General features: G+C 39.3%; 1 protein-coding gene, 1 non-coding gene and 1 pseudogene across 4 annotated transcripts in view; 2 read left to right on the forward strand and 1 right to left on the reverse strand.

Moving 5' to 3' along the window:
* Positions 1 to 24,547, reverse strand: part of DCDC2 (doublecortin domain containing 2) — a 166,375-nt gene that overhangs the window by 31,431 nt on the left and 110,397 nt on the right. The gene's annotated exons all lie outside the window — the stretch shown is intronic.
* On the forward strand, positions 10,481 to 10,553 carry TRNAV-UAC (transfer RNA valine (anticodon UAC)). Its single transcript has one exon. It is a non-coding gene; the product is annotated as a tRNA-Val (tRNA).
* On the forward strand, positions 18,882 to 23,903 carry LOC106802124 (small ribosomal subunit protein uS10 pseudogene; annotated as a pseudogene).

The raw sequence follows: 24,547 nt of genomic DNA on the forward strand, positions 1-24,547 counted from the left end.
CCTTCTAATCTCACGACCCAGAGATAACCATCACTAATATTTTGACAACAGATTCTCTCTCTCACACATAAATTCATAAAACTAGGATCTTATTATATATATAATTTTTTAAGTTTTTTTTTACTTTAAAATCATATCATGAACATTTCCTCTGGCATTAAACGTTATTTGAACACACAATAAATTGCTGCATGTGGTGGTACCATATGTAATTAATGGACAATACTGAATAATGAAAAATAGGAGTTTTTAAGTGAACAGGGGAGATTTCATTCATTTTATTGGTAAATATGTATCAAGATATACTGTATAAAAGTCACTCTAGAAATATGAAAGGGTTGCTCTTTACAGGCTTAGCATCTTGTGGAAAGATCACAGAGACATGGGCTATTTATCTTCCTACGTACATACCCTGTGGCTCCTTTCCTCTCTTATAAGTCCTTGTTTCCCAAGAGTAAGTATGGTCACTGCACGCAATAAATCCTCAATAAATGTTCATTGAAATGTAAGACAAAAAATAAGTTCCTGGTTTAAACTCTTTCTCACATGTTGATTCCCTTCCTGCTCTATGCCCCCTACAACCTTACCCCCTCACACACTCTGCCAGTATTTAATTCTCCCTCCAAAACTTCCCCTTGGGCATGCTGACATCACAGTTTTGATATAATTAACTCACATAAATCCTCAACCTCTTCTCTGAGTGCCCCTTCCACGTCATTTTAAAGGAAACCTCACCAACCTATGTCTCTCCCCATCTTGTGTCCTACCATCAGAGTAGTTTCAGTGCCCAGGTGAGGAGCCATTCTATGCCATGGCCTGAATACTTCGACTTTTCAACTCCATTGACAAGCCCCTCAACTCCACCTTACCACACACCCTTCTCATCATGTGGAGTGACTTCAGTTGCAGCCCATGTGCAGTCATGACAAAGAACGTATAGGTCACAGTACCACTGTGCTAGTTCTTGTCTTATGCCTATGCGCTCAATGCCCAGTTTATTGCTTTCACCCTTGTCCCTGTCCGACTGCCTGTTGGACTCTTACTCATGGTTCAAATCCTCTTCAGCTCTATAAAAATCGCCTCTGATCTCATTCCCTAACCCCACCACCAAACAGAACCAATAGCTTCTACTATGCACTACTTTTATATCTCACATACTTAATTTATTCATGAATCATGCTTACTTTTAACGATTTCCTGTATCAGTTCTGCCCCCCTAACCATTAGACTACAGCTCCTTCAGGCATAGACCATAACTTTTGTCTTTGTAAGTCCTGTGCCCAGCACAATGTCAGCCACATAACAGGTTCTGAGATATGTGTTAAAATGAACTAATATACAAAGCATTAGATAAACACCAAATGTTTGGCATTTTCTAGAAGTATTATCTGCAATAGAATTTGTAGGGGTTTATACTTCATACAGGGCCAAGATCAGCGAGCCAATGTGAATATTCAAAAGTATGTGAATGTTCACTATGAATGTTCAAAAGCAGGCCTTAAAACCAGAAAATTAAAATTATCTAATACCAAAGAATTGCCAACAAGGCCAAACTACAATGGAAAATAACTTAAACAATATAATAAGAATATGTCCCCCTTCTGTCAGTGCCATAGTAAAACGCATCTACAGACACACTCCATGGAAAAAGGCAAAGAAAGATAAAACATTAAAAATTTAAAACACCTGCTTGCGAGAATAGATTCTAAAAGAAATTTGCAAAAATATTAAGTTTTTTGTCAAGGGCAATATTACACAAGCACTTCAAAGCTTTATCACTTTCTCTTTATTATTACTGCTAATTTAAACTTGCAGAGTAAATTGGTGAATTTAGATCATAGTTATTGCTATAGAAACCTCAGACACCCTAACTATGACTTACTATGGCTAGGTGCCATCTAGGATAGAAAAGTTAGTCTCCAATGGGACACAAGTAGTTTTAGTGTCACTCAGGAGTTTCATAAAAACAGGAATTTAGTCTTACTCAATCCCAATGTCAACAGATAAGTGACATTTTTTGCCATAGATTGCCAATCTGTGAATTTTTGGTGTGCCAATAATAGTCTTGCAAATATTCAAGATTTCTTCTAATCTTCCTTTTAATAAGCATCAGTATAATTTTCAACTGCTCATGACATTATTTCTTATTTGAGTCTTAGCAATTTTGCTCCCTCTAAAATTAATTGTACATGGCAAATGTAATAATAGAAAGTCTGTACATCATATAAAAATAAACTTTTCTTCTATAGGTAGGAAAAGTAGGTTTTTGGAAAAAGTGATAATGAGATGATGCCTCATCTTGGAATGCCCCGCCCTAGCAGAGCGCCTAGTGCTTAGCTGTCTGAACTCACTATCTTTGTCCCTCACCCACACACTTTCTCCCACACTTTCTAATGTAGCTTGTGCAGCAGCACCCATAAGGACTGCTCTTGTCAAAATTATCAATGACCATAATGGTCATCTTTATGTTCTCATCTTACTTGATCTCCTAGCACCTTTTAATATAGGCGATATCTCTTTCTATCTCTCTCTCTTTCTGTCTCTATCTATATCTCTTCATTTCACTCTCCTGGTTTCAGCAACAACACCAGCTGCTTCTTCTCAGTCTCCTTGGCCAACCCATCCTCCTTTGTTCAACTTCTAAGTGTTGGACAACCCCAGAGCAGCATCATGGGTCTACTTCTCTATTTACACACTCTTCCTAGGTAATCTCATCAAGATCATGGTTTGAATATCATCAATATGCCAATGACTCTCATCTATACCTTCAGCTTCAACCTCATCACAGATCCCCAAACTTACATATCCAATTGCCTAACTTGACATCTCACTTTGGATATCTAATAGGCATCTCAACCTTAACATGGTCAAAACAGAACTCTGGTTCCCCACCCTAAACTCATAGTCTATATTTCCCACCCCAGGAAATGGCACCACCATTCAATCCCAAAATCTGGGAGTTATCCCTTATTTCCATCTTGCTCTCACTCCCTACTATATCTATTCTATTGTTGTCTTGTCAGTTCAATCTCCTTTTAAATATATACCAAATCTCTGAATATTGTTTCCATCTCCACTACCAACTTGGTCTAATCACCACTGTTTGTTGAATTGGCTATTGCAATAGCTTACAAATTAGTGTATCTCTTCTTCTACTCTTGCTATCCTGTAATCCATCCTCCACACAATAGTGAAGTGATCTTAATAGATTATAAAAATTATTTAGAAACTTTCCAACATCTTCCCATCATACATAGAATCCAAGGTCCTTACTATTACTTACAGAGATGCAATCTGGCACTTAACTCCCTCTTGGACCACATTTCATACCACTTTCCCTTTGTCCATTAAACTCCAGCTACATTCTGTTTCTCCAAAAGAAAACTCATTCCTACCTTATGACTTTGTGCTTCTTACACCCTCTGCCTGAAATGCTCTTTCCCCTTTTTCCTCTTTCCTCCTCCTTCCAGATCTCAGTAAATCTGCCTCGTTCCTATTCCAGTGTCCAACCAGTCATTCATATTGCTCTATCTTAATTCTCTGCCTAGCATATGTTAGCAGTTGATATTTTTCTTGTTTATTTGATACACTGTTTGTCAGTCCCCACCAAAGTGTAAGCTCCAAGAAAGCAGGTAGCACGCCCATATTGTGCACTGCTCTATCTGCATCATTTAACAGAGCTCAGAAGACAGGTGTTCAAAAGGTATTTGTTGAAAGAATGAAAAGCAGGCATTCAAAAATATTTGCTGCATTGAGATAGAAGGTAAGGAGCATTCAATTTAAAAGCCACTAGCCCAGTCCATTAATTCTTAGTATTGCTACAGGGTTTTTGTCCCAATCTGTCCACACTTGACAGTATAGCATTTTAATGGAGAGGAGGAGTCAAAGGGGGTTGAAGAGAAAGAAGATTGAAGTACAACCTACAAGGGGATCAACAAATTATGCTCTGTGTGGTGGGTAAAATAATAGCCCCTCAAAGATGTCCACGTGCTAATGTTCAGAAACTGTGAATATGTTACATTACATGGCAAAGGGGAATTAAGGTTGCAGATGGAATTAAGGTTGCTAATCAACTGACCTTGACATGAGGAGATTATCCTGGATTATTTGCGTGGACCCAATGTAATTACAAAGTTCCTTTGTGATTACAGAGGAGGAAGAAAGAGGCAGGAAATCATTGTCAGAGGGATACAGGGTGAGAAAGACTTGACTGGCCATTGTGGGCTTTGAAGATGGAAGGGGGCCATAAACCAGGGAATTGTAGACAACCTCTAAAAACTGGAACGGGGAAGGATACAATTCTCCCCTTAGAGCCTCTAGAAGGAACAAAGTTCTCCCAATACCTCGATTTTAGCCCAGTGAGGACCATTTTGGAATTCTGACCTCCAGAACTGTAAGATAACAAATTTGTCTGCTGTTTTAAGCTACCGAGTTTGTGGTAATTTGTTACAGCAGTAATAGGAAACTAATAAACAATGTGTCCAAAAATCATGGTCCAGAAAGAATATCAGGGCAGTAGCCATGGCAAATCCTCTTTCTGAATCCTCAGATACCTGCTAGGTGAGGGCAGCCATTTCAGACACCCTCTCCTCCTCCTGGTATTAAGGCAATGGTCAGAAAACCTCCTGTAAGTCCACTGCCTTTTGTTTTCCTTTTTGTTATTACTTATTTTTCTCATTCCCCTACAACCTGCAAAAACCACCAGCACCCCCAGACACCCACACATCTGCTAAAAGAAAAGGATTCGATTTTCTTAAGTCTTCTCCTAACCTAAAACCTTTGTAATAAAAGCCATTCGCTAACAAACTAGAAAGCAAGATAAATTTGATATACAATACTGCTCTCATTCAATTACTACACTAAGGATCAAATTCAATGCCTGGATGCACACTACACCCAAACTCAGCTCTAATCTTTTTTCTTTGAATCATGAATAGACATTTTAGTGTACATTACGCAGTAAAGCAATAACAAACACTCTAGTAAAAATCAAAATGCTCCTCAATTATTTTTCACTTATTCCTTATGAATTTTATTGCCTTAAAAATGAAAGCAGAGCTGCTGAGGTAGGACAGTCACATCACTACTGTGTAGTTCGTAATAAATATGAAGCTGTTTCCCTACAGAAATGGGAAACAAATGCCTGTGCTTTTTAGCCTTTCTGCAACAAGAACAGCTGAAATGAAAGCATTTCCTAGTCCCAGCGCATAAATATTTCAGTTGAGTAACATTATAATACTTTAATCTTCTCAAGTAGGAAAAGTTACCAAAAAATTAATGAATGATATTTTCATGTAATTGATGATAATCAGTATTTAAGCCCAACAATCTTGTTTAAAAGATACTTTCTCATAAGAATTATTAAAAATAATTTTTAAATAGTATTATAAACCATATTTTAATATGTTCAGTGATTGAAATGGATTGAAATTCATCAGGATACATAAGAAGAAAAATAACAGAATGCTCAGTTCTGAATACTTTATGGAAATATTAGATATATATTAAGTGGAAGCTCTATGTGTAAGCAAGAAAGTTTAATATGACTATAAACATTTTACTTTGATTTACCACTGAGACTATCTCATAAAAATGTCAAATTAGGGCCGGCCCTGTGGCTTGGTGGTTAAGTGCGCGCGCTGCGATGCTGGCGGCCCGGGTTCGGATCCCGGGTGCGCATCGAGGCACCACTTCTCTGTCCATCCTGAGGCTGAGTCCCACATACAGCAACTAGAAGGGTGTGCAGCTATGGCATACAACTATCTACTGGGGCTTTGGGGGCAAAAAATAAAATAAATAAAATCTTTAAAAAAAAAAAAATGTCAAATTAAAAACAAAATGTTAATATTAAAATGTAGCTCATTAAACCCAGCAGATTACTGAGAAAAATGTGGGAAACAAGCTATTTATGGCTTTCAGTATATAAGATAACATCCTAAGAAGAAAAAAATATATAGATCTATTTATAAGAAAAATCATGCACCCTTTATATGTGCCACATCAGTTACCAGAGGCAGAATTAAAAGTAAAATTGGTAAGAAGGTGACACACAAATGATTTTCATTAGCTAAGGTTAGTGAACTACATTCATATGTGAAATATATTGACTTTCTAACAAAACTCTTCATAGATACAGATTGTTGTCATCACAACATCTAACTGAAAGTTAAAGACAGCACTTCCAGAAAGCTGACCCAGTATGAAGCAGTCTTTATGAAGTTCAGCAGGTAGTAAGGTAGAGAAGAAGAACGATTCACATGTAAGAATACTTCCTTTTGAGAGGATATTGGCCCACCCTCCTCTGATCCGTGTTACAACTTATACAATATCCCTCCTCACAACACCCCTCTGAATTAAAGAAAATTATCATTAGGAAGAACGGAAAACTAATCAAACAACAGCTAATGTTCTGAGTGCATCTAATTTAGTACAGCCATATAACCCAAATGTTTTTTAATCACTCATCTCCATATGTTTTATTATGGCCCATAAACTCAAATGGAAACTCTTTACAGAAATAAGAATATTACAAATGATATTTTTCTTGGGCAATTTAGAATATTACATGAAAATAACTACCCAGTCACTTAAATAGGCGGGTTTTCTTAACTGTAGTTTGAAATATTTGGCTTCTTTCTATTCCCTGTCTCCCACTCCAGGGTATTAAATATCATCTGTTATGCAACTGATGTTTAAATTTGACTATCAACTCTTTGCATAGACTTGATCTTAACCACCATGGTTATTTTACCTTGACTTTAAATGGGTGTAACAAAATTTTCTAAGTGTAGACATAAAGCAAAAGTAGGATTATTATCATTGATTTCCCGAGATCATAGGTAATTTTGTTCTTATCCCTACATTTCTATTTTATTCTTTTTAGACAGATGTTTTAGATTTTCATCAAAATCAGAAATATTCAGAGTACAGAGAATAAAGCACATATTTATAATATGTAGAATTCATGCTTCTTAATTATTTTATAATCTATATAAATTTTGATAGAATTTCCAAAGTTATATCAAATACGTGGACTGAGAATAATAAAGCAATTCTGAGTAGGTTTACCTAAGCCAAGAAGTATACATAGCTTTACTTTTGCATTCTAATTTTGTAACCTTATAAAAATTATACTGCAAATTAGTTTTAGTTTATCAGAATAATTGAATTGTTCCTCTAGTGACTTGGAGTTACTTATTAAGTGGCCTAAAATTCATGATTCCTGTTCTTAATTCCGGCTAGTCCAACTACCTCCAAATGACCCTACATATTCCTGTCTGTAAAAGAGCTAGCCATACAGAAACTACCTCTCTACTCTAGAAAATGTATCATGGTAACAAATAGTACTCACATATAACAGAAATACATAGTACTCAAATTCCTCAACTTTTTTTCATTTATTCATTTGTTACGCCAATATTTACTGAACTTCCTCATGCTCAGGTATGTGCTGGACAATAGCCAAGAAAGACTGAACAAGGCACTGGCCTCAAGATGCTTACTGTCTACTGGGGAATTTAAATGGAAAAATCAACAGCACAAAATGATAAGTGACAAGTGCTACACAGACTGTACATAGAACTAGTAGGAAAGGGTAATGGAGGAGGGGGTCAGTCAAAGAAGGCTTCTGAGAGACACAGAAGCTGCAAATCAAAAGACAAACAGAATTAGGGGCTGGCCCCGGGGCATAGTGGTTAAGTTCAGTGCACTCTGCTTTGGCAGCCTGGGTTCACGGGTTCAGATCCCAGGTGCGGACCTACTCATCAGCTGTGCTGTGGCAGTGACCCACATATAAAATAGAGGAAGACTGGCACAGATATTAGCTCAGCGCTAATCTTCCTCAAGCAAAAAAAGAGGAAGATTGGCAACACATGTTAGCTCAGGGTGAGTCTTCCTCAGCAAAAAAAAAAACAAAAAAACAAGACAAACACAATTTGTCACTGAAGAGCAGAGGAAGGGCATTCTAGACAGAAAGGTCAGTATACGCAAAGATTTGGAGGCACTGGAATGCATACTATGTTCCAGGAACTGCAGTCAGATGAGCATGGCTGCAGCAAGGCTGCAGGGCTGGGGAGTGGCAGGTGAGCAGGGGAGTGATTCAGAAAACCTTGTCTGAGAGAACCAAGAATGTGAAATTGATCCTGAAGATGATGAAGACCAACTGAAGGACTTTAAGCAGGGAGTGGGGAGCACAAAGCTGGGGGAGCGTCCTGGAAAGAGGGCTGCCTAGATGGAAGGGGGTGGGGATTCATGGCAGGCTGTGTGTGGACGGGGAGATATGGAAGGTATTACTCAAGGCCCTCTAGGATGACATTGCTGAGATGAAGATACCAGGTCAGAGTGAGAAGACTAGCCGAGATTGAAGAAAGGAAACCCTGGAATGTGGTTCCGACTGAAGCAACAAGAGGCTGGTAGCCTGGAGAGATTAAAGAAATGGCATGGGAAAGAAAGCATGGAACTATGGTCTATGTGCAGCACCCGTTGTGGTAGTGCGACAAGCACTGCTCTCTAGGATTGCGGCACTACACTAGACATACCAGGCCCTGAATGAAGGCAATGGCAGTGGGATGGCTAGGAGGGGACACAAGAGACACTTAGAGTCCTGTCAGACACTTGTACTGACAGGACTCTATGACTGCCTGGATGCGGGAGTGAGAGAGATGAAAGAGTGGAAGGGAGACTCCAAGGTTTGTGGCTTAGGTGTCTAAGGGGTTAGTAGTGCTATCGATCAAGACACGAGGAGGAAGAGAATGGGGGTTGTAAGAAGGGAGATGATGAGTTTCGATTCTGATATATTGGTTTGAGTACCCCATTAAGCATATTGATAGGAATGTCCAGTAGGTGGCTGGCAATTAAGTCTGTTACTAGAATAAAGTTCTAGGATAAGGATGTAGATTTGGGAACTGTCAGAACAGAGTTGGTAAATAAAGTCATGGGTCTGGATGAGAACTTGGAATAAGAAAAGAAGATGGTTGTGGACAGAGGTCTAGGAAACAACATTCAAAGGATGAGCAGAAGAGAAAGGCACAAAGATTAAAAAGAAATAACAAGGGGCCAGCCCAGTGACGCAAGCGTTTAAGTGCGCGTGCTCCACTGCGACAGCCCAGGTTCGCTGGTTTGGATCCCGGGCGCGCACCGACCCACCGCTTGGCAGGCCATGCTCTGGTGGCATCCCATATAAAGTGGAGGAAGATGGGCACGGATGTTAGCCCAGGGCCAGTCTTCCTCAGCAAAAAGAGGAGGATTGGCAGATGTTAGCACAGGGCTGATCTCTTCACACACACACAAAAAAAGGAATAACAAAAGGTACAAGAAAAAATAAAAGAGTGAGCTGTCAAGGAAGCCATGGGAAAAGTGAAAGTCAACAACAAAGGAGTAATCAGTATGAAAAAGTGTCCCCCAGCTTTGGCATCCCAATGATCAAGTCATTCAGATGAGAGTAATTTCAGTGGAGCATGAAAAGCAGGTTATATTGGGGGGTGGGATACAAGAGTAATGAGGAAGTGGAGGTGGGCAATATAGACCACTCTTTCAAGATGACTGGCTATGAAGTGGAGAAGAGAGACCATAGCCCTGTAAAACCTAACTCAGAAGTCTGAGGTCATGGAGGTAACAAGGGCTGAAAGGGGGTTAAATCCCATCTCTTCTGACTCTTGCCTTCCAATGAATTTGTCACAGTTGTCAGCACCATAAAGCTGTTGCCAAACCTATGTCCCTAATGTACAAGCACGTCTAATGAAATTCAAGCATTCTTGCAGAAACTCTAACAATTCTCATTCACTCATGGCCAAGCTGAACCAAAAAGCATCATCTTCATCTTGATAATATAAATGTAACTAGAACTGAATTTCATGCAAATATCAATCATTCTATAATTACATTATTGGAGTTTGAACGTCAGCTAAAACACCTACATGAATTACAACATAATAATCTGGCTGCAGGGAGTTGGGGGCCAGGAGGAGATAGGGCAAGAAGGAGAGAAACCTACAGGGCAGCAGCCATCCCAGGAAACAAGGCACCTTCAACTCGCTTGCCTGAGTGAAAGCATTCCATTCATACGGTCATTAACAATCATTTCAGAGAAACATTCCCTAGTTCCAGAAAACTACTAAGAATCCATGCAAGGAATCTAAAAAACCAAAGGCTAAAGAGAAACCAGGATTGTAAATTTTCAAAATCTATCTGCAGTTGATAAATTTGAGGTAGAAGGCTGAAATACTTCTCTAAATATTTATTTCCAAATTATATACCTAGTATATACTTAAGGGATTAAACACCTAGCTCAAATATGAAAATAAAAATGGACTGAATGTGCATTTTCAAAAGTTGGTTATTAATCCCAATTACTACTAAATTACAGCTTTGATTATCGGAGGCTCCAACATTCACTTTCAACTACTACTAGCAGTAATATGCTTTAAAATAATGTGTTGTGGTTCCATAGTGTAGTGGTTAGCACGCCTGCTTTACATGCTATGGTTCCATAGTGCAGTGGTTAGCATGTCTGCTTTACACGCAGAAGGTCCTGGGTTCGAGCCCCAGTGGAACCACAAGGCAGCAATTAAGTCTCTCAGGGATATTAAAATAATATGCTTAACAATGCCAATACTACTATAAGTATAATGCAAGTATCAACATGAGACAGGTGCTAGTGCTCCTGTGAACTGTGGTCCTCATGCAGGATAAAGCGACATGCAGTGCAAATATGTAAATCAGCCATGCTGAATAACAGGATGGGATAATTTTTCAGCTAATCTAATCGGTGCAGGTAATGTGCCTGAATTGCTCATTAAATCTGAGTGAGGGTGTTTTCAATGTGATTGTTTCAGCATTTTACAAATGCTTCCATTTGCTTTAGACAATCAAAGTGAGATCTCTTAAATGCTTAGCATTTCAAGTGTTTATGTCTGCTCCACAGTAATTTTTGAAGAGGATGATAAATTTTTATCAGAGTTGATGCCTTGCTAAAGATATAACTCAGCTTTCATTGGTGGTTAATCTTCCGTCTTAACATAAAATGGGAAGTTACAATGTACTCAATTTAGCATATCTTTGACTATGCATGAAGTCTACAATTCAAGAAACTGCTGTCAATAAATGGTAGATAAAAACAAATTTTTGCCTCAGATACGTTTCTCTGCAATATCTACCGTGTTTCAAATTTTATTTAAAATAGCCTGAAATAAATCCACTTGAATCCATCGAACTCCATCGTAAGATGATTATCTAACCACATACATTCTCATATATCAGCAATTGATATAGACATTCAGATATAAAGTGACTATATATCAATTTAGTACCAAATTTGAAAGAATCAAGTAAAAATAAAATGTCAAAAAATCAACGTGAAAAGAGATCTCAGTAGCCTCAATTAATGAAGCGAAATGTGCAAAATAGCTACAAAATAGTACTGTTTATTATGAAACTATCAAAACAGAGCAAAACAAATCAGTCAGCATTTTGCTCACTTTGATCTAATGTTGCTCCAACAATAGGTACTGACTGAGCATCCCCGATTCTGTGCTTTTCCCTTTAGTGTTATGACTCAGGGATTTAGTCTGTATCTATGACAAAAATCTATGTATGCTGCATTTTTGTAAAGATAGAAGACATTCTCCTCTAGCATTTTAACCTAAGATTGAAGCCCATCTAAAAATTTCATTCCAAAAGGAATAATTCTGTCTGATGGTAGCTTTCAGATATCCTTGTTTGTTTCTAAACTGATAATTGAGAAACACCAATAATCTACTTGTTTTAATCTTGGGAAGGAGGGAGAGAAATAAAGTAATCTTTCATTAGATTTTTCATTACAGTATAATTTTTAAGTATTTCCATTGCATTAAGTATGGTATGAATTAATTTTCATTGGTTATTATAATATTTCACATACTTCCAGTCAAGATAGAACACAAATATTAGTAAACCTAAGAAAAGATCTATTTCAGAATAAGTGGAAATGCTTATTATTCAGTCAAGAAACATTTTTTCCCCAGCATTTACCCGCAGTAAGATGTAAATTAATAATAATAGTTACAATATTAATAACGATGATGATTAGCTAATACTTATTAGATGCTTATTAAATGACAAATATCATTCTAAGCATATTACATGTATTAACTCATTTAATGCCCATAACAACTTTATGAGGTAATTACTAATAATACCTGCATTTTATATACGAAAAACAGAGGTACTCTAAAGTTCATAGATAGCAAGTGGTGGAAGCAGGATTCAGATCTAGCAATCTGACACTAGAGTCGACACTTTTAATCTTTATCAAGCTTTTAATGACAGGTTTCCTAATCTTCCAGTCATGACCCATTAGTGGACTGTGACATCAATTTAATGGGTTACAACTAGTGCTTTTTGGTGGTTTGTTTTTGTTTTTGTTTTTGTTTTTTGGTGAGAGAGATTGGCCCTGAGCTAACACCTGTTGCCAATCTTCCTCTTTCCGCTTGAGGAAGACTGGCCCTGAGCTAACATCTGTGCCAATCTTTCCTCTATTTTGTATGTGGGTCACCGCCACAGCATAGCTTGATGAGTGGTGTAGGTCCAAACCTGGGATCCAAACCCGCAAACCTGGACCGCCAAAGCTGAGCGCGCTGAACTTAACCACTATGCCACCGGGACAGCCCCTACAACTAGTGTTTTCCAAATAAAATAGAAGAAAACAGAAAATAGATTACAGTGCCAGAGTCAGCTTCACGGGCATGTGACCTGTGCAGTCGCACTTGGCCCCACTCTATGAAGGGCCCCCCATTTGGCTTAATGCTGTGCTGTCATCATCCTGAAATTCTTAAGACTTTTATCATTGAACTTGTGTTTTGTAAGTGAAGTTCAATGAGACAATGGAGCATGTTCATGAGGAAAGGATATATGCACAATAAGCGTGCCCATGGTTCCTTGCCACCCCATTCCACATAGAGTGTTTGCGATGCCCCATGAGCACAGAATTCAGGTGGGCCTACAATGTATGGGAGTTTGTCCAGTCTCAAAGTGAGTACAAGATAAGCATGTTACGCCTGCATCAGAATAAGGGGTAGTGGGGTGGCTGACTGACCTAGAGGCCAGTAAAACTAGAACTCACTTCCAAGGAAAAAAGAAGGCAATGGCATTCTAAGAAATAAGAAAGACCAAGGGTAATCCTCTCCTACTCTTTCTCACTCATGTTACTTCCCTGTTACAGTCAATCACTTCTGCTGAAAATGATGATGACATAGAAGGAAAGGCAAACATAAGGCAACCATGGTTACTTCCCTTTTCAGTCCTCCTTATTCATCAGTACGCCTACGGTAGGGAGTGTTGGTAGGATGTTTGCATATTGAGAAGTGAAATAAACAGTTGAGTTAGTTTTAGACAGTATTTCCATTCTTTGCATAAGAACAAAATGTAAACGCAGGTATGAGCTAAGAAATAATTGTGTAATTTTGGTGATTCCACATGAGTTAAATGCTCTTATATTTTATATTTAAAACTGGCATTGCACGTCATAAAGATAAATGGTAAAATTCATCTTCATAACTTAAATTTCTAATTTAATTTTTCTTTACTTAGAATGACAATAATAGCAAATAAAAAACACCATGACAACTCAAGAAAGAGAGAGACCATGAAAGAAAGGAAAAAGTATATACTTAAGTACCTTTAATAGCACTTTTTTCCTACTTTTTGAACAAAAGGCCCCACATTTTCATTTTGCACTGGACCCTGCAAATTATACAGTCAGCCCGGTGCAGCACACACAGTAAAAGTAAATAGCGTTTCACAAAACTGTTATTTCATGAAACGAATATACATAAGCATATGTGGGTATACTGGAGCATGACGTACATTTTTTTCATACAAGGGGTCACAGAAAGTTTATAAACCACTTCACTATACTGGAGAAAATAAAAGGCATAAAAACTCTCTCTCCTTGCCATCCAGAAAAATAATCCACTTAATGGGGGCAACACAGTTACCTGAAATCCTGCTCCCTGTTATGTTCTATGCTAGTCTGAACTCCTCTGCTCAATTTCTAAAGACCACACAATTGGGCCTAACTTGCACTTTCCAGCAACTTGTCCTACAGCTCTGCAACTAGACCCCTCAACCCAAGGGAAACATAATCACTCTTGCTTCCCTGTCCTCCCCTCTTCTGTTCCCCTTGAAACCGCCCAACTCCTCCACATCTCAGCACCTTAGCTCAAGCAATCCCCTCATGGCCGCAGTGCCTGTCCATTCTTCCCTTTAAGATACAACTCAAGGGCCACCTCCCCAGAAGTCTTCCACTTCTCTGAAATTTTTGTCCTTTCTCTCTGTACCCTAATGGTACCACATTACAGACAATTTAGATATTGACACAGAGAGGATATGAAATTGTTTCATACTCACTTCTCCGAAAGCCCATGACATACAATATGGTTGGGCTACACATAGCACTCAATCTGGTGCTAGGAGACAGAGAAGGGACCTAGTGTTTTTGAATACCTGCTATGTGCTAAGCACTATGCTAAGCGTGTTCCTCACAATTTCCCTGCCAAGTAGGTACTTTTATCCTACTTTATGGATAAAGAATCTGAGTTTTAAATAACTTGCCCAAGGTTGCACACAGCCAGGACCAAGGCCCAAGCTTCTCCCACCATGATACCTTTTAAATGATACCCACCCTGGAAGAACATTGGAGGAAGTAACACAACTATTAAGATAATCAACTGCAATTTACACCAATTAGACCAAACCTGAACAAATGATTTAAGAGTCACAGGGGAGAGCTACTTTACTTTTGAATTTTCAGGCTCCCTTCTAAGTTATGGATGAGAAGAAGCAAATTCAAAAGCTAAAAATGGAAATAGCAGGCCTGCATGGGGAAGTGGAGGGGCAAATGGGGCAGGGTGAGTAGTTTTGAGATCATTTTGAGAAAAAGAGAGAGAATACTCTTAAAAATAAACCAAAATGGTAGGACAGTGTAAGAAATTCAATTTTGCAGGAACAATAGAGAACAGAGGGCTATCAGTTAAAAAACTGGGGGCAACTCAGGCATAAAACACAAAGTGTGAGTTCGAGTCTGGTGTGTGCCTTGGAGGGAGTCGGAGAAAGAAAAAAGTTTCATCTGTTTTTCACTTAAGAAAGTTGAGGACTCCATCTGTGAGCTTTTCTTTAAAAATTTTAACCTATTATTGAATTTTCTAACCATATTTTAAGATAATTCTTCTTCCAGATAAAGTAAAACCATATTTTTTCTTAACTTAGGGTTTAACTGTTGGAATCCTTCCATAAAAGGCATAATTGCCAACATAACCACAGGTTTAATACCTGATTATATCAGAAATTCCAGTGGAAATAAAAATGTTAATGAGAGATATGAGTGTAACATGCACTAATACACAGTATGAGAACATCCATAACAATTTTATTCTTAGCTCAAAAGTGAAAAACAAGAGATTTAATTTCAGGGTAAGGAAGATTCTAAAAAAAAGTCTCTTTTCCTTAGATGTTCCTCAAGCTTATGTATATTCTTTTTCATTGAAAGAAGAGTTAAAAACAAGGAGAGAATAATGAGCTAAGCTACAGATATAATAATAGCATATCCATAAGGCAGTAGAATAAACTAGAACACAAAATAAAAATAATCAAAAAATTGAATAACTGTTTAAATGGTGAAGTCACAAAGTTTTATCATAAAGCTATTTTTATTTCCAACAATATTTGCTTATTTGAATATATTTTCCCTTTTTTGGGCAAAAACTGAGCTTTTATTGAAAAAATAGACTGATTAAAGTATACATTTTCATATGGGTATGTGTGTTTAAAAAAATTAATGTACTCCTCTTCAAAAAGTCAGTGGCCAAATGCATTTAGCACCCATTAATGAATTCCACAGCTGGGTTTAAATGGAATCTGGCAAACCTCTATCAGAAAACTTGGGAAAAGCTTTTAAGAGGGAGCTTACAGCATCATTGAAACTGTGTCTAACTGAACAGATTTCATTTTGAATGCTATTCTAAGAATATTCACACCATCCAATTTTACATTTAAATGTACCACGGGTTGTTCTTAAATACATTTTAAGCTGCACATTTTGAAACTAGATGATGAAACCGTATGCAATGGTCTTGCGTGGTCACAAAGGAAGCAGAGGAAAGACCGGCATTTCTGCACACGCGTGAGCAGGCTGGGCTAACTCTATGCCAACACAGAGAGCGCTTCACCGTCTTGCTTGAATCGGCAACCATAAACCTATCTTTCATGTATCAGGCACCCCCTCTCATTTTCCCAATTTATTTATTTTACAAGATTCATGCAGGTTGTAACAATTTTACCTTAACTTTGGAAAGGCCTTTGAATTGTCAGGTAGTACACACTGGCAAATCAATTACTGAATAAATAAATGCATACATGATGGACAACCCCAAAAAGAAATTTCTCTGTTAAGTAAACAATCCATGTAGATGTTTTGCACGCCTGGCTAACTTTCTTGAATTTATCAGCCTGCAAAAAGAAGCCATAAACTGCATTGCACAGGAATCATGCGAACCAGGCTTTTTATAAATTATCCTGTGTCTGAGGATTTGCAGCTAACCAATAGTTACCATACTTGCCTATGTAACCACCAAACTGGCACTTACAAATAAAAGCAAAATTGAAGAGAGAAAATGGTTAAAACCACTATTCATTTGAAACGGTTTAAGAGTAAAAACTGTTCTTCAACTTCACTCTACTGAGCTTTCCAACCAGTGGGAAATAAAAGTGAGAAGTTGCTTTTTGTAATGCATTAAATGACCTTGACCTCACCCCTGACCTTCCTCTTAAAGCAGAGGATTGAGAGAATATGAATCATCTGTAGCTACCCACTCTGAACTCGGATTCCCACCAACCCTCTCAGGAAAGAGGAAAAAGAAGGAGTGCGGGAAGGTTTCTCCCCAACAGGCAGAGGCAGCATGGAACGGCATCACTGGAGTCCACTGGGAATGGGCTCCAGATCCCGCTTTACAGTTTATAAGCATTTCCACTGGTTTGTCCGTTCATTCATTTTTTCGTTGTCTGAGCACCAACTCTGTACCAACTGCGGCAGCCACTCATTAGGTGATGAGGATACACAGAATCAGACAGTCCTTGCCCTTCAAGGAAATGGCAACATATGCAAATCAGCACACCAGGTGTTCCAGAGGCCTGAGGGACATCTGCTTGGGGTACAATGGTGCACAGAGGATAGAGTCGTTGAACACCCAAGAAGAAGGGCATGGAGGAGATTTTGTTTAAGCTGGTATGAAAGAAAGAGCAGCACAAGCAAGGCCATGCAAGTTATAGAGCCCACTTGGTCAGGTTCGCTTGTGGAACTACAAAAGGTGCCTTATGGGTGAAGCGTTGGATGTGAAGGGTCAGGGTGGTCAGAGATAAGGCTGGCAGGGTGGGGTGGGGCCAGCTGGGGGAAGAAGCTTTGTAAGCCAAGTAAAAGGGTTTGGTCGTGTAAAGGGGAACCTATGGCAGGGTTTTAAGCTAAGGAGGAACATGCCGAGATTTGAGTTTTAGAAAGACCACTCTGGAAGCAGTTCAGATTTGAGCTGTATTGGGAAAAAGTAGGAGGCAGGAGAGCCCTGGGGGTGGCTCAGTGTGTTGGCCTGGGATGTTGGGGGACAAATTCTGAGACCTTAACATTAAGGAGAGGCAGAATAAACAAGAGAGGCCTATGAAGAAGGCTGAAAGACACAGAGGGGTAGGAGGAGAACCACAGAGGGCTGTCAAGGTTACCAACATAAAGACTTTTTTTTAAAAGAGTGATCAAAAGAGTTAAATAACAATAACACTTTATTATGCTTGCTTTGTACCAGGCACTTTGCACGTATTAACTCCATTAATACTCATAGGGCTGTGATGATAATAATAATTCTAGCATGATCTCATTTTATAATTGAGGAAATTGAGGCAGAGATCATTTAAGTAACGTGTCCAAGATTACACAAGTTTTAAGTGACAGAGACACCTACAAGGGGCAAAGAGGCCAAGTAAGATGAAGCTGTTAAAAGACTACTGGATTTAACCTTCCAGAAGTCAAGGGCAATCTTTGCCAGTGCCTTTTCATTGGAAAGTTGAGAACTGAAAAATGATTCCAATATGTTGAAGCATCAATTGTAGGTGAACAGTTAGAGATATCAAGGGTAAAGTATTCTTTTACAGAAGCCAATGAGATTTGAGTCTTTACTAATATGATCTGCTCAGTTCTCCTTAGCTGAAGATCTTGTAAGCCCCTCTCAAGAGTGTTGCCCTGAGGATGACAGGGAGCCAATCACAATGACCTGACTTGCCATACTTCCCTCAAGACTTCCCTCCCCCAGGAAGCTTGTCCTGGCCTCCCAGTCTGGTTTCAGTTATCCCTCTTCTGTGATCCCACAGCACCCTGGACCTGCGTTTATAGTAGGTAGCACTTAGCACCCACACTATAAAAACTCATTAACTCATCTAGCTGTGAATGCCTTGTTCATCTTTGTATCCTTAGCGTCTAAGAGTTATGAAACCAACCAATAAAATAATAAATGTGTGGGTGAGTGTTTCTGATATGTGCCTGATGTCTGATATGCTTAGAAATATTCTTCTTGGAGTCAGGTAGAAAATGACATAGAGAACAATGGGAATGAAGACATTTCTTTTAATTCATAAACATTTTCTGCTCTCAGGTCTCCTCCTCCAACTTGGGGGTCCCTTCCTTACTCAGATTTTTTATAAATGGTTGCTGAGTCTGTGCTGCAGCAAAAATTTGGAAATGTTTAGCTGCTGTAGGACATTTAAAATTAAATTTTTTTAATTTTAAAAATGGAACTAAACGTTTGTACCATTTCATTTAGATATACAAAGATAATTAGGGTGACAGTAAGTAACTCTTGAGCATCTGCTACATGTCGAACAACTTATTAGGTGTGATGGATCTGGAGCAGGCAGTAGACTCAAACGAACAGTTTGTCTCTGATCTGGAAAAGCATGCAGGTTAACTGGATAAACATACACACACATAAATGTGCGCATAGATAGATACATAGATAGACAGACAGACAGACATATCCATATGAAGATGGATAGAAAGTTCACAAAGAAGCACTAAAAACCGAGTATTAACGTGACTACTAAGTCAGTCAACCATACTGAATACGGCTCCTCTTCACAACCAGTCCCCAACACCAGACAGTCAGATTGTTTAACTCTTCACTTAAATGGTATGGAACTTCCAACGTTGGCAAGCCCATGATTTACTTATATTCTACACATTCATAAAGAGAGCATTAGGTAGGAGTTTTGCCTATGTGATCACACATACATAAAATACACATGTTCTGAGACTATAGCTCTTTGGTAGGTCTGAAACTCCTTTTTCTTTTTTAATTTGACTGCCTAAGTCAGCCTAAATAAACACTCCCAAAAGATCCTGGCAATTGATTTCTTACTTTAAAATCATGTGATCCCATTAATACCAGCGCAGTAAAAACAGTATATTACACTAAATTATAAGGCAGTAAGTCTCTATACACTACCACCCGTCATTGTAAAACATTTACATCTCCTACTGTTCCATTTTCTCTTGCTTATAGTCTTAATCAAAAATTAGTCAACAAGTATTTATTCTTCGTCACATGTGTGTTTCAGCATTATATAAGGAAAAAAGAATTTAACACTTAATATTTGCCTAATAGTAGATTTGTATTCTAATTGGAAGTGAACACCTATTGACTGACAAGCTTTCATTGGTACCCACCCCCCACCCTCCATGACCCAGGGATTGTGCTAGCATTCAGGATATAAAGATAAACAAAAGACACAGTCCTTGGCCTCAAATAGATTACGTTCACAATAAATAACATTTTATAGAATAGATACCATAATAAAGTTATATACAAAGAGCTAATGGTACCCTTAAAATGAGTGAGGACTCAATGACGATTTCACAGAGAAAATGAAATCTGAGCAGGCTCTTGCAAGGCATTTGCAAACTCCATGGTGGGACCATCCCTGTATGAGCTTGAGCAATGAAGAACAGAGCAGACCAGACAAGACTTAGGAGCTATGCGAAAGAGATGGGCCCCACTCTGGTGAGCAAGAAGCCACCAAGGTTTCTAACATAGAGCCACGATCTTATCTGTGTTCCAGACAATAATTTGTGACTGTCAAGAATAGATTAAAGGGGAATAGGACTGGAGGCTGAGAACCCCTGAGGTAGGACGGCTCATAGGTAGAGAGGATATGACCTAGGGCAACAGCAGTGGGGTCTAGAGGTGGAAACTGATTCCAGAGATAGGTTGGGTAGACCAAACAGCATCCTGCGGGATGTAGCAAGGAAGAAACACAGCTGAAAGATGACTCAGGTTTCTCACTTAGGCGTCTGAGTAGAATATACCAGGAAGACATAATTGGAGGGGATTCACAAAGAATGGGTTTGATTTAGAATCTTTTAAGTTTGAAAATCTTGTGACATCAGTGAAGGTATGCAAGAGGTAGCTGGGACGCAGGGCCGGGGTTCCAGGGACATATGGAGGCTAGAGACACAGGAGAGAGAGTCTACGACGTAACTAAGGCACACTACACTTAAAGATAGATAGAGAAGGGGGTTGATCTTTCTTCTCAGACTGAGAAGGAACAGAAAGGTAGAAAGAAATGCAGGAGACAGGAATATAACAAAAACCAAAGCAAGAGGATTTGGGAAGATGGCAGGGTACCCACAAAACATCAGCATGACATACTGATTTAATTAAGCAATAAACAACATGGATGCCTTTTTGAAAACCAACCTCTATATAAGATGCCAGTTTTGTGACTCAGTAAGCAAATGTGAAAGGTTAAGATTAGTCTTCCCAGGGGGAGTTGTACTTCCTCTGGACTTTCAGAATATGTAGACTATGGAAAAGAGAAATGGAGGAGCAGGACATTCCAGGCAAGAATTAAAAATAAGAACAGAGCATTGGAGGAGCAGGGATCGTCAAGGGACCTAATAAAGAGACCAATCTTCCTGGATTAATGTGGAGGAGAAGTGGGAGATGAAGCGGCACCAGTCAAAAGGGCTATTGTGGAGCCTTACGAGTCAAGCAGAGACGTTGGGACCATCCTAGGTCAGGCCGTAGCAACGCCCACAGGTCCTGTCTGCCAGGAGTTCCCTGTTCTGTACCAACAACCGACTACAACAACCCCAGATTACTCTTGGCAACTCTTTATCCATACTACCTCCTGTTCTGAAAACTAGCTGGGCAGGAAGACAGAATGACAGACTCGGCCTGCTGGTTTTGCTAATCGCGCATGCTGCAAACGACCCCACCTGCCCATTTTTCAGCTGACCCCGCCGGCCCAATGTTCACAGCCAACTGTCCCTCGATTAATCTGATAAACAGAAGGGGGCATGTCAAAGAGGTCCAGGGGCTTACGCCTCAGAAATTCTCATTAACCTGACTATCAGGATGGGAAGGAAGAGATAAAAGACCTGGACTTTCTCACTGCTTTAAAATTGCTCGAAGGTGGTGATTCTCACACCCGCTGATTCACTCTTAAAAGAGCCTTGCAAGGCAAGAAAGAACACTGTTGTCTTTTTCTCCCACCTCCTTCCTTCTCTTCTGTGGTTTGTGCAAAAACACCTTTGTTTTAATTCACAGGCAGAATGTTGGCAAGCTTCTATAAACTTCTTTCACAATTTCTACTAAACACACATAGCAGCAGATTATATGTCAACTATCAGTATCTTAAATAACTGGACCCGATGAATAGAAAGGCGTTTCACTCTGAAATAATTAGGTGAAAATCAGTTCTGGCTTCTTTTTGGAATCTGGAAGCCTCTTCCTACTGGAGACAGGAGCAAAAGGTTACAGTAAATTGGGAAAAATGTCTGCACCCGGCTTGGAGAAATTTACACATTGGCTTTTTAAATGAAGGCACTTTTTATAGCATTAATTGGAGATTTTAAGCAGCAGGTGGTGGGAGTTCATTTTATTTTGTAAGGAAAAGTCTAACAGTTGTCAAAGGGCCTGGGTAGAAGTGAATTATTTTGAGTTTTTTCACAAGCTCTCTGAAATGAAGCTTTTACTGCCTGCCGCGTAATGGCCTTCTTTTGCCATGTAAATGTGGGATCAATCTAGTTTTAAACAGAAAGATTTTTCTAATGCGTTTTTGGTATTTTTCAAGCTGTGATACAGCTGATAGGAGTTCTTATAAAATGCGAATTACAGGAAATTCATATTTATAAGCTTCTGTGAGTAATTTTAGAGAGCTGACTTTTAAACATCTGCTAATGAAGAATTCCAAGAGCAGCACTGTGCACTAACTTTTCACATTTCCCTTAGACAATATCTCTTTCCCTAACCCAGACCCTGGTGGAGTAATCATGGCTTGAGGCCTTCCCAGAGTGGGTCTTATTTTGTGAGCTTCTGGTCACTGTCCAGAAGTGAGGGTATGACTCAGAGGGCGGGGAGAGGCAATGGAAGCGGCAAGGGAGGAGGGATGGGGTCAGAAGTCACAACCCCTTGAGGGAAGTCTGCTTCCCTGACAGTTCCACAGCGGCCACGGCAAAGTTGGCGGTCTCAGACTTCTAAAGTGCTTTGTGGTTCTGTTTTTGGCTTTTAATTTTCACTGGGAGAATACTGGAAATCATAGTATTGGGAAGCAGTCATGCGGTGAAAACACGTAGACAGGTTTCCCTTGCTCTTTCTGTACTGGTTTCCAATTGTTGCTGTAACAAATTACCACAAACTGGGTGGCTTAAAACCACACACATTTATTATCCTGTAGTTCTGTAATCAAGGTGCCGGCAGGGCTGTGCATCTTTCTGCAGGCTCTAGGGGAGAATCCATCTTCTTGCCTTTTCCAGCTTCTAGAAGCTATCTGCATTCCTTGGCTCCCGGCCCCCTTCCATCTTCAAAGCCAGCAACTGCTCATCATCGAGTTTTTCTTACAATGTCATCTCTCTGGTTCTGACTCTTCTGCCTCCCTCTTCCACATGTAAAGGACTCCTATGATTGCACTGGACCCACCAAGGTAATTCAGGACCATGTCTCTGTTTTAAGGTCAGCTGATCAGCAAACTTAATTCCCCCTTGCTTTGTAACATAACGTATTCACAGCTCCTAGGGATTAGGATGTGGCTCTTTGGGGGCCATTATCCTGCCTACTACATTCCCATTAAATCTTTCAGAAAAACAGTGCAGAATGTTTTCAAGACATTTTCAAAGTAACTCAGCTAGTCAAATAGAAAAGCTGGTTTAGTCTGCAGGAGGAGCCCCTTCAGAACACTCACATTCTAATATGATAAAAAAAAAAAAAAAAAAAATCCCCAACACTTACAACCACGTCCTCATACAACCTGTAAGTGAAGGTGAATTGTAAATATTTTTCGTTTGCACTATTTTAGACTCATGTCCTTCAGAACCACACAACCAGAGGGATGAGTCCCCATGTCCACACTTACACCTGACTAATCTCAGGACTGTAGGAGAAGTCAGAGGGTGCTGGTCCAGCTCTCGGTTCCTTTTTGAGAGGCCGGCTTCCCTCTCCACCCACCCCCAGGAATAAGTGGGTCAGGAAGGGTTGCCGCAGCTATGGCTTTAAAGACACTGGAAAGACACCCGTGGGACCAGAGTTGGAGTGTCACCAAATTAGAATTACTCTAACCAGCCGCAAAGTAAAATCTTTGGAGAAAGTGTGTGCTGACTTGATCAGAGGCATGAAGAAAAGAATCTCAAAGTGAAAGATCAGTTTGACTGCCTATCATGACTCAGAATCACTACAAGCATAACTCCTTATGGTGAGCGTTCTAACACTTGGGATCGCTTTCAGATGAGGATCCACAAGTGACTCATTGACTTACACAGCCCTTGTGAGATTGTTAAACAGATTACTTTCATCAGTAATGAGCCAGGAGTTGAGGCTGAAGTCACCATTGCAGAAGTTTAAATCAACCTTTTTAATAAATTGATTGTCAGTTGTTAAAAAAAAATCTGTTGTTAATTCAACAATATTTATTGAGCACCAACTGTGTCAGGCCTTATTCTGAGCATTAGGAAGGCAGAGGTGGCCATAAGCAGAAATCTTGGCCTCATGGAGCTTGGGAGCAGGAGAGACAATGGAGAGAGACACAATAAACACAAAAAGCAAGAATATTACATCATATAAGTATTATGAAGTTTTAGAAAGAAGGTGCAATTTTAAATAGAGTAGTAAGGATAGGCCTCATTGAAAAAATAACATTCAAATAAAATCTTGAAAGGCATGAGGAATGGATATCTGAGGAGAGAATATTCTATGCAGAGGGAATGGCCTGTGCAAAGGTCCCGATGAGGGAGTAAACACAGAAAAAGTTAGTAAATATTAAGAGGTTATAGCTTTTTCACTACAAAATCTTCCCCTAAAATTCATTTGAATGCAAAAAGACTAGATCTGATCTTTTAAAAAACTCACCACCTTCATTTTTTATCTTAAGACTCTGTCTAGTCTATTCTTAGCACCAAATATTCTGTATAGGCCATGCTCCATTCAATAATGGTAGGGGCCAGCACCAGGGACTAAGAGAAACTGGAAGAAGTCATCACTGAGGGGCA

The sequence above is a fragment of the Ceratotherium simum genome, chromosome 13 (assembly GCF_057802395.1).
Source record: "Ceratotherium simum simum isolate JZ-2026a chromosome 13, ASM5780239v1, whole genome shotgun sequence".
NCBI lineage: Eukaryota > Metazoa > Chordata > Mammalia > Perissodactyla > Rhinocerotidae > Ceratotherium > Ceratotherium simum.